Source organism: Arvicola amphibius, chromosome 15 (genome assembly GCF_903992535.2).
Source record: "Arvicola amphibius chromosome 15, mArvAmp1.2, whole genome shotgun sequence".
Classification (NCBI taxonomy): Eukaryota; Metazoa; Chordata; class Mammalia; order Rodentia; family Cricetidae; genus Arvicola; species Arvicola amphibius.
This window is the reverse complement of record NC_052061.1, coordinates 29,022,777-29,034,689: the sequence shown is the minus strand read 5'-3', so window position 1 is coordinate 29,034,689 and position 11,913 is coordinate 29,022,777.

Sequence of the window (11,913 nt, the reverse complement as noted above, 5' to 3'; positions counted from 1 at the left end):
AGGCATCTAAAAATATGAGTATGTATTGAACAATTCCTGAGATTTAAAGCAGCCTTTTTAGCTCTTTAATTCCAGACAAAAAGCTATTGTACTAATGGGATGAAATGAAGCATTGAATTCATGAGAATAAATGAAATCCCTCTCCATGATTTTTACTGGGTAGGAAGATATTTTCTTGGAAAGATTTTCTGAATGCTCAAAGGTGAGATTAAGCATAGTTATCACGGTTACTGATTCAGCTCATTCTTCCCTTTTCTGCCACTACCTTTATTTTATTATGCCATTACCTTTACTTCAGATACAGATATATAGGTAGATAATAGTTGCCTATCTAGATGCTAGATAAGAACTTGATGCAAATATATGTGATAAATAACAAACTTATTCACTGTTGAAGAATATTTTCTTGTTGGACATAGCAACCCAAGAAGAGAAGAAGATTCCTAAAAGGCAAAAGAGTTAGAGACCCGCCAACTCATTCTCACAGTCAAGAGCCTTATAAAAATACTACGCTAATTACTGTAGAACAATCGAACAATCTTTGTACAATAGAAATATGTATTACACCTATTGATTAATAAAGAGCTGACTGGCCTATAGCGGGGCAGGAGAGATTAGGCAGCAGAGTCAGACTTAGGAGAATTCTGGAAAGAAAAAGGGTGGAGTCAGAGGAGTCACCAAGAGATGCAGAGGGAGCAAGAAATGCTAGAGCGCAGGTAAAGCCAGGAGCTATGTGGCAGTATATAGATTAATAGAAATGGGTTCATTTAAGTTGTAAAAGCTAGTTAGTAGTAAGTCTGAGATATTGGCTGGACATTTATCAAAAAAATTCTCAGCACAGAATCCAGTGGCTCTTCTAAGGTAGACATTAATAAGCATCAATATATTTGGCCAATTGAAATGTTTTTATTGAGTATGTTTATTATAGAAGATCTTTAAGTATGGCCCCTTATCATAATTGGACAATAGTTAATGGAGATTTCCAAATAGCAAAATAATATTCAATAAGTGCTAAGTTGAATAAAGAAAGCTTTTCTTTCTATAAGTTACTCCTAAAATTTAATTGCTACATTCAAACTGTAAAACAGATTTTATATTTTCTCTTTATATTTAAAAAAGTTAAGGCCATTGTATATTTAAGTCACTGGAACAGGAACTATAAGCTTATGCCATCTTTTCTTAATCACTATTGGAATTAAATATAGTCATTCAAAGTGAAATATTCCAGATTCCATTCCCCAATCTAGGGTATGGACAGAAAAATCTCTTGAAATAAAAGAACTAACACTTTGAAAAATAACTTGGCTTCAAATATCAGTAAAAATCATCAAAAACAATTTCTGTTTACAGAACTATGGGAGAAAAAGTTATTTTACAAAGTAAACTCTTAGTCTAAAAAACATGTAAGGGAGTATGTAAGGAGAGAAATAAACTATGATAAACTTCCTTCCAAAAACTATCTTTTAAGCAAGATATTATTTTTTTTTGATTTTTAAAAGTTTGACTACTGAGAGTTGAGCTAAAGCAGGCTTCTATGATCAATTTTCAAAAACGATATCTGAGTAATCAACTTTTTCCTAACATAACTAATCTACTCAAATGTGCTACAACTTACAGTGTAAGGTGACTTGACTATGTTTTTTTTTCTCAAAAAGTAAAACTGGTATAAATTAAGAGGGTAGATCGATATCCTATTTCCCCTCCCTTTATGAAGTAGTTGTCCACATATTGAATTTGAAATGATCTTAGTGGACTGCTTTAATTTCAAAATGTTACTACCTCAGTTTCTGAGCTACAAGAAAAGTGATTGTCTGAGACTGCTTAATGAAGATGAAGCAGGACGGTCCGCTAGTAGACAATGCCATCTATAAGAACCAGACAGAATTTCTGTTTACTATGGTTATTCAGGACATCAACGCTAGTGATGGGAGTGAAAGGAAATGTGACATTGAGTTCTATTATGAGGTCTTTGATATCGCCATCCAGCTTCCACTATTTATCCACAGTGTTATTAAAAGTCATCTTATGGCCACTATCTTAAGCAAATTCATAGTCATGGAGTAGATGATATACGGGACAGTTTGTTGATTCAAACCCATTCACAGAAAAGCTCTTCTTCTAGAGTTAATTTCATCATTATGATTATAACAGAAATAAAATGGGATCACCAGGGAATGAGCTTACTTTACAGACATATCAAGAAATTTTCAAACTGACTGAACTGATTAAGCAGAAAACAAGTAATCAAGAACCCCAATGCATTAGAGTTTCTATAACTGAGACAAACCACCATGACTAAGACAACTTAGAAAGAAATTGTTAACAACAGGAAGAATAGTTGAGAGTTTACAAACTATGAGCATAAAGAAAAGAGGATAAATGGTTTTTGGAATGGCATGAATATTTTGAAAATACCAAATTCCATGCTCCAGTCATACCTCCTCCAATAAGGTCACACCTTCCAATCCTTCCCAAACAATTCTACTAACTGGGGACAAGTGTTCAAACATACCAGACAATGGGTATTCATTTTCTTACAAACCCCATACCCAACCTATGTCTTACGCCACATTTGCATTTAAAATAAGTGATGGAAGCCCCCTCAAGCCCCAACTGGACATAAGGTAAGTTTGCTGCAATAAGTTACAAGTCCGTATGTGTAAATTTTTACAATGCAAAATACATCTTAACATTTCAAAGCAATTACTAGAACAATAACTGTGCAGGTGAAATTAAAGACAGTGTTGGAATTATGTCCACGTATAATTTTCTGCATAGTAAAATTTCTCCCACTTATATCTGCTCTGATGACATTAGATTGAAAAGTTAAATAACTGTGGGAGCAAAAGACTAACCAGTTGACAAATTGTTCCCCTTAACTTCAAAGTACAATAAGGACTTCATGTTAGGACTAATGCTAAATCACCCTTCCTATGACAAAACATTTCACAGTGCTTAATCTAATCTCTAAATAAGATTTTACAACAGAATTTATTTATGTGTGTCAGAAGGATTGGGTACTAGACGGATGTAGAGTGGATGGAGGTACAAATTTGTCCTGTGTGTGCTACAAAAAGGAGTCAACTGAGCTGAGCAGTGGACCCTGCTAATGAAACAACTATACCAATGGATTAAGGTCCAAATTAATCAGATCTCATTTTTTGGGGGGGGGGGGGGAATCATGAGTGCTTCTTTATGAATAAAAGTGAAATAATATTTCAAAGGCTCATAAGAAGATTTTGAATCATTCTACCTGGTAAAAGCAATGGACTCAATTATCCAAATGTGATTCATCCAACAATATGGGTGCATGGTCATGGAACTGAATATGAATAATCAAAATATAAACTGTTTTCTTTTGGTAAAACACTGGATATATTAGTATAATTACTATGTTTATTAATACTAACAAGTAAAGCTTGCAGAATTTAAAAAAATAATAAAAGACAGACAACTTTGAGAATCTAATGAAACTTTCAGACTTTTTTTCTTTTTTCATGGTTTATTTTATTTTTTTTCTCATTTTTTTTATAAATATTTCCATCTCCTCCCCTCCTCCTCCCCATTCCCTCCCATCCCTTCCACCCATACCCCCACCACTCCACCCCTCTCCAAGACAAAGAGCCATCAGGGTTCCCTTCACTATGTTAAGTCCAAGGTCCTCCCAGCTCCCCCTAAGTCCAGGAAGGTGAGCAACCAAACTGACAAGGCTCACAGTGAGCCTTGACTCTAGAGGGGTTCCCAGGTATCCAGGAAGACGCCCCCAGCTAGTTCCTTGGGCAGCTGAGAAGAGGGTGCCAGAAATGTCCAGATCCTATTGCCATACTCATGAATATCTTGCATATCACCATAGAACCTTCACCTGGCATTGGATGGAGAAAATGACAGAGCCCCACATAGAAGCACCGGATTGAGCTCCCAAGGTCCTGATGAGGAGCAAAAGGAGGGAGACCATGAGCAAGGAAGTCAGGACCGTGAGGAGTGTGTTTACCCATTGAGACGGTGGTTCAGACTCTTATTGAAGAAAGAAATGTGCAAATGCAGAAACATATTCATAGTACCAAATACATATTCTTATTGTTTATCTATGCTGTAGAGTAGGAATTTCATAATAATTGCCTGAGTGCAGTAAATCATTAACTATAGACTCTTTCAATCACTCTATCAATCAGTCCTCTGATTCGATATGTTGGTTTCTTGGTATTCCAACTTAATTCTGGTAAAACTTAGCTTCTATATGAAACAGGTTAGAAGACATGAATTGGAATTTCTGCTTAAATGATCTCAGATAATGTCAATTAATTTCAGGCATACATCATCCGTTTGATGGAGGAGAGTTATCTGTCTATGTTTCTTTCACTGGTTAATTAATAAAGAAAACTGCCTTGGCCCTTTAAGAACAGAAAATTAGGTAGGTGGAGTAGACAGAACAGAATTGTGGGAACAAGGAAGTAGAGTTAGAGAGAGACGCTTCAGGCAGTCGCCATAGGAGTCTCCATGCTGCTCCTCTCCGAGATGGACGCAGGTTAAGATCTCTCCTGGTAAGCCACAACTCGTGGTGCTACCCAGATTACTAAATATGGGTTAAAGGAAGATGTGAGAATTAACTAATAAGAGGCTGAAACTATGGGCCAGGCAGTGTATTTAAAAGAATACAGTTTCCGTGTAATTATTTCGGGTGTAAAGCTAGCCGGCTGCCGGGTGGCGGGACGCAGCCCCGCCGCTTCACACTACAGATTGGCGCTCCAACGTGGTCACTAAATCCACTTAAAAACCTTGCCCGCTTGGAAAAAAAAAGTACTGAGACCATGCCAATGGCACACTGCTCCCTGCCTGCACCTGGGCAGATGGCGGAATCAGGCTTAGGCGAGCGGGAGAGCATGGCGGATTCCTGCCGCCATAGAGAGAGAGGTGTTTTCAAACTGCGCGGTGCTCTGCGCCTCAGATTCGGCTGTGACTTGGATTAAAAGAGTTTCTGTGCTGCACGCTCAGTATCAAAATTAAACTGCTGAGTGCAGCTCCAATGTGGACTACTGTGTACCTGTAACTGTGTGCAGCTCAGGGACACCAAATGACTGAGGCAGTAGCGGCTTTGGCTCTGCTCCGCCATGCTGAACTGTGCTGATCTCAGGCAGGATCTATCGTAATTACCATAATAACAGCGCAGTTAAGGTTTAGACTTGGCTGTAAACAGGCAGTACCGTATTATTTTAAGAAGTGGTTAACCTTTTAAGAAATGCTCCTGGATAGTAAAAAATTACAGATTCACAATAGAAAAGATTCAGACATAAAAGACTTTTAAATGAGTCACAGTGTTGGATGAATGTATGTAGGCTTGAGAGAGAGAGAAGAAGAAAATATAAAAAATAAAGTTAATGCCTAAAAAAAAAGGCTAAAGTCTTTAAAGAGACAGAATAAAGTAAAGTGATAGAATGAAAATAAGCCGCATAAAAATGGAAAATTCACAGAGAGTCTGGATTATGTATTTTGTTGTGTTTTCTTTGATTTTTTTGACTGTAAAGGAGCTAAATACAGAGAGACATTTCATTATATGGGCTGCCAGTCTAGACCAAAATGGACATCTTAATGGTATGACTTCAGGATTTGGATCTAAGAACATGATGCTTTGGAAAAGAGTTTCTTCTTTTGTTTTCACAGAGGACGAGACTCTGTGGATTGCTTCTATCCCAATATGGTATGATAGACCACGCCCTCCTGAAAGGTTGCTGTGAACATCTTCAAAAAATTACTTCACTCAACTGCCAACTGAGAGGAACCTAGCACACAGGTTATACCATAAAAGACCTAAATAACAGCGCCCCCATTCAGCAGGAAGCAGTTTGGAGAGAAATAACTGCGCCCATTTTCCCAAATATTGCTTATAAATGTTCTTTTACATTTAAAGGGGGAGATGATATAGATATGAATTTGCATTGGTATAGATTTTAAGGTCAATTTTGTTATATGTATATGTATTTCTGATCTTGATTAAGCTATTGTGATTATAGTTCATTTTAAAAACTGTAATGTATAATTAGGAAATATAGGTTGTTAATGGATAATCAGGTGATCTGAAGGAATAATTGATTTTTGTGAGTTATTGTTTTTCTTTTTTTTAAAAAAAAAAAAACTATATGAGTGTTGATTCTTGTATATTGATATATTGAACATTATATGAGAGTATGATACCACCTCTGTTTGAAACAATTGTTATATTGACATTGTTTACTATATTGCAATGTACATCTCTACCTCTGATATTATTTATGTAATGACATTGTTTACCATATTGCACTGTACATTTCTACCTCAGATATTATTTATGTAAGGACCCTGTTTACATTTGGAAATCATTGTCTTCATTTTTTGCACAGTCGTCTATTCTATTAGTCATACAGTTACATAAGTGTTGAGAATTATATGTTGGTCATATTTATATTTAGGACAATCAGGTTTTTTAGACACATAGAGGTTGTATTTAGTATAGATAGCATAATCTTCAACCTCTTTGAAGAACTGTAGAACATGGCCTTTAATCTAACCTACAGTTTTGTATTTTTGAGACACAATCACTCCTGGCAACAATGCTCTACTCCCGAGAGAACGTTGAGCACCAAAGACACTCCACTGGGAGTTTGTCTTCTACTTGGCAGAACTGGCCTTGGGGCAAAGAAAAGCCCATACCTCCATTACTGACTAAAGTACAAAATATCCATAAGTGGATAAAACAGAATTGTCTTATCTTGCCAAGACAGGATAGGATAGTTCTACTAAAGGTTCCTTGCCATTGTATAATGGTATGTCAGGTTTTTTCAGGCCTCAGCCAAAGTTGGTTGCCTCAACATTGCTATCAAGACTTCGTGTGGTTGCCCAGGTAGTCAATTGTCTCTGTCTTCTGTTGCACATTTTGGAAGTTTCTCGTTTGTGCTTCCTGGTTGCTTTGGTAATTTTACTCTCCTTCTCAGATCTTTGATGGAGTTGAAGAATAAATAGATAGTTATAGCTTTCCTTAGTTATGATAAAAGATAAAATAGATTTAAATATTGTAACTGTAATACTTGCTTGATAACTGTTTTGTTATATGTAATTTTGCTATGTTAAAGTTGAAGCCTTTCTTTTTTGTTTAAACAGAAAAAGGGGAAATGATGGAGGAGAGTTATCTGTCTATGTTTCTTTCACTGGTTAATTAATAAAGAAAACTGCCTTGGCCCTTTAAGAACAGAAAATTAGGTAGGTGGAGTAGACAGAACAGAATTGTGGGAACAAGGAAGTAGAGTTAGAGAGAGACGCTTCAGGCAGTCGCCATAGGAGTCTCCATGCTGCTCCTCTCCGAGATGGACGCAGGTTAAGATCTCTCCTGGTAAGCCACAACTCGTGGTGCTACCCAGATTACTAAATATGGGTTAAAGGAAGATGTGAGAATTAACTAATAAGAGGCTGAAACTATGGGCCAGGCAGTGTATTTAAAAGAATACAGTTTCCGTGTAATTATTTCGGGTGTAAAGCTAGCCGGCTGCCGGGTGGCGGGACGCAGCCCCGCCGCTTCACACTACATCCGTTGAATAGCTGCTATATAAGAGTACTGACCCATCATTAGTTTGAGGTGAGGGTAAGGCAAGATGGATAACTACCCCATTTTCAAATAGTAAAATTCATAAATGCTTCCTGCTCTGAATACTCAGTGTGTGAGAAAATAGCAGGCATAAAGAAAAAAATAGCATTGAAGTGGAAGGAAAACACATCCTTAAAAAATTAATACAGTGACTTTAGCAGTAAATCTAACTCTGAGCTTCCTAGATATCATGGCCAAAGGTAAATCTTTTGATTAATGCATAGCCTATAGAAAGAGAAAATATACTAGTTGTTATGGTGATAAGACATTTTTCTGATGTTCAATTATTTAATGAGTGTTTCACAAGACAAAAACAATAGAACTTACAGTATACTTAAAAATTATTGGCCACAGAAAGCAGAGAATTTTCCTTGCAACACCATTTTTTTCTTAAAAAGACAAAAAAAACCTGCAAACATTATCCAAAAGAAAGTCAATTCTTACAGGTTAGTAGACATTTAACTATGATGATTAGATATTAACTTGACTATGAATCATCCTTGTTATATTTAATGTATTCCCCAAAGTATAGGTTCACTGCTTTTGCTGCACTGAACTTTAGGACTAAAGAGGAAGCAAAATTAAAATGGGTCCAATTATACTGGCAAAGGAATGGTGATGATAATTATGATAAAGATAATTATAACTTTCCCTCACATAGATTATAGATGGACTCCTTGTCACTTGAATTGGTATCTGTTTTTTTTTTTTTTTCATTACAATGGCACAAATCTTTTGGAAAACCAAGTGGGAAAATTTTGAGAAAAGCATTTCCCAGCATTTGTTCATTCCAATATCATCAGTCAAAACTGAAAAATATGACACCGATTTACTAACTGCTCATACTATCATTTTCAACACCATTAGCATATATTCTTTGTCTAAAGGGTAAGATTTTACTTAAGTATACCATGTACTTTAATGATATGAGTATCTATTCATGTCTTCTGGTCCGTCTCACTCTCTCTTACCTCCTTTTTCCTGAATTGCTCTTTTTCTAACTTCATCATATGTGCATATCTATATGGCTTTGGATATAAGGGTTATATATACTTAATACTATATATATATATATACTATACTACATACACACTATATATATAGTATTAAATGTAAAACCAATATTAATATTATAGTAATGACTTGAATCTAGTTATTTTGGTCTTCATATTCCCTGTTAGACTGCATGGTTCTTTTATCAATACATTTTTCTAAAAGTTTTCTTGTTTAAATGACACTATAGTGATTGCACAGCTTTTTTAAGTGTTTAGAACTTATTGATTTTAAAGTTTGCTGAAACTCTCCCTATTATTTCCCCCCTCACACACATACCACAAATGCTATAAAGGGATGGAAGTATATAGATGTGTAGAGAGAAATGCAGAAGGAAGAAAAAAGGAAGGAAGGAAAGAAGAAAAAGAAAGAAAATATTTAATTGGTTCTACTTCTCTCCTTAACTCCAACAGAGAAGTTAACGGAAGGATAGAGAACAAGGGGTATTGAAATTACAGTTTTAAATAATGACTTTATTTAAATCTCAGACCAGGTATAAATTGAGTATTCTCACTGGCCACAATGGCACATTCCTTTAATCCCAGTACTTGGGAGGCAGTCCCATTTCTGTGAGTTTGAAGCCAGCTTGATGTACAATTGGGGTTTTAGGCCAGGCAAGGCTACATAGTGACATCTTCCTTGAAGGAATAAACAAAAGGTTAATTCAAAGTGCTCTAAAGTTTTCTTTAGCTCACCATTTCACATGTGAGACAGAGGGGCTATTAGGAGTTAGGCGTCAATTATCTGATCTGGATTTTAGTTAGAGGACAATTTCTAGTATGAGAAAAGAGGGGACGACAAGAGTTGGAAATAAGGAGAAGAAGAACACAGAGAGGGAAGAGGAAAGAAAGAGAGCTGAGAGACCCAGCAAGTTCAGAGCAATTTTCAACTGAATGTACTCTTGTCAATTTCAAGACTTATTTTTTTTTTCTCAAGGAATGGCTCTCTCCCCACCCCAGAGACTCAAGTTAAACTGCAGGCTTGGGAGGTGTGCCGAATTTCCGCCTGTGCTTCCATAGTGGTGCCGCCAGCATAACTTACTCACCATGCTATTAACAAGATAATTTATCCTGAATAAGAGGACAGTGATAAGAGGACAGCTAGTCTCATGCTTAGGGAGGAGCACGAGGAGGCATTTGACTGAGGAGAGCAGGGCCAGATGGGCTTGGATGGATCAGATCCCAGGTTCATCACTGTCCTGCTGCTCTATGGAGTGGGAAGTCCCGAACACTTGTGCCAAACTGCAACAGATCAGATCTTGGATCTAGCTTCTGCCAAAAAGCCCCATGACCTTGGACTGCCTTTACATTCTTTAGGTCTCATATTTTATTTAAGCTTTGAGATAAAGGTAATAAGGCCTCTATTTACAATGTGCCATGGCTATTTAATGACTTGAAAACATGAGGTCCCTAGCATGTGGACTGTACTTGATATTCAATAAATGTTAGCTCATCATTTCTTTCCTGGGAGGATATTTTCATTCACACATTCAATTATTAATTTATTCAGCAAATATTTACTGACCAAGTCTAAGATGTCCAGCACAATGCAAAGCAATGGAAACAAACTGATGAAGGAGAAAAAAGGCAAACTCTTACTCTTTAAAGGTATGATTCTTATTTTTATTTATTATTGGAGTGAATGTTTTCAGTTTGGAATTGCTGAGGTTTCTAGTGCCTTCAGATTAAGAGACGATCACTTCACTTTAATAATTAGAAATGTTCCATTCATTGAAAAATGATTAGCATAGTACAGAGTGATATTTTTAAGTGGATATACCATATTTTTCACTCAAGCACAAAGCTCTGCATTTTTCTTGCTCCTTCTTTCCCTTAGGCAAACACTCTACCACTGAACTGTATCCCAAGCCATCTAGATGCTCCTTGCCATTGGGATATTTGATATAAATGACTATTTATAAACTAGTCACTGTGATTTATTTTCATTGACTGCTTACATTGTTTTAAATTTGCTTTTTCTTCCAATATGAACTTGATGAGGTTTTTTATGTATTTATTATCCATCATCACACATTCTGTGAAGCCAATACCCATGTCTTTTGCTCTAATTACTTTGGTTGTTGATCCCGTCAACCTTGTATAGAATCAGTGAAGATAATCACAAATGCTTTGCGTTCAAAGCCATAGTAACTATGCCTCACTATTTTACAGCCTTCCCCATCTTCCAACTTTCGCCCTTCTTCTGAACCTTCTTCAACAATATTTCCTAAGCCTTCAAGTGAATGGTATGATATTCTTGTCTCAGCTGAGCATTAATCAATCACTTATCCTCAGCCCTTGAGTAGACATGAGATTTTGCTTTCGGTGCTGCTTATTGTAAAGAGAGGTTCTTCTGATTAAGGCTGAGAGGAAGGTTTGTCTGTGAGTTTAGACAGAGGTGTTATTGAACAGTCTGATGCTGTGTTAATTTATGTAAAAAGCAGAAGTAAAATCTCTGACTTTCCTAGTCATGTGTTTTGAACTAGGTTTACAGTTGTACTGAAGCTGGTTCTTTCTTGTATAGCAAACCTGAAATCCAATCAGAGACCAGCTGATTAACTTCATATCAGTCATGGTGCTATTGCACAAGTGGGCCTATCTTACCTGACTAATTGGTACAAAGGTCACTCAGCTGAGGATGACTACAGATGCCATTCCTCTGCTACTAGTCTAAAGAGCACCTTCTGGCACTGTGCAAGCTAGGTAGCAAGACGAAATTTTCCAAATCATTCCCAGTTTGATTTCTCTGTATCTGACAACAGAAATGAGTAGTGTCATAAGCAATAGGGTCTTCTTTGACTGCTAGTGGGCAAGCAGAAGGAATAGTAAGAATGTATAGTAAATTGATTTAAAGGCCATTAGGAAATCGCTATACATCTTATAAGGAGGTATTCTACATCTTGTACTGCCATTTTTGCTTAACTAACCCGTGGCTCCTAGGAGAAGCATTACCTTCCAAAGAAGGGTATCTCACTTCTAATTGCTTTTGTTTTTATTAATTATGGATTTTTTTGTTTAATTTTGTTACAAGATAACAGGTTGCAATATGGTGTATTCATACAGTTTTTTTAATTGAATGAAAGCTTGATTTTTATTTCATCCAACAAAAAATAGCTATTATTATTATGTTATTTACAAATTACACATAATTACAATTGTCTGGAGAATGTCTTATCAGCCTGAGTAGGAGAGAAATAAGCTAGACACACAATAGCACTTCCTGGTCTCTAATTTAGATTTGTATACTCA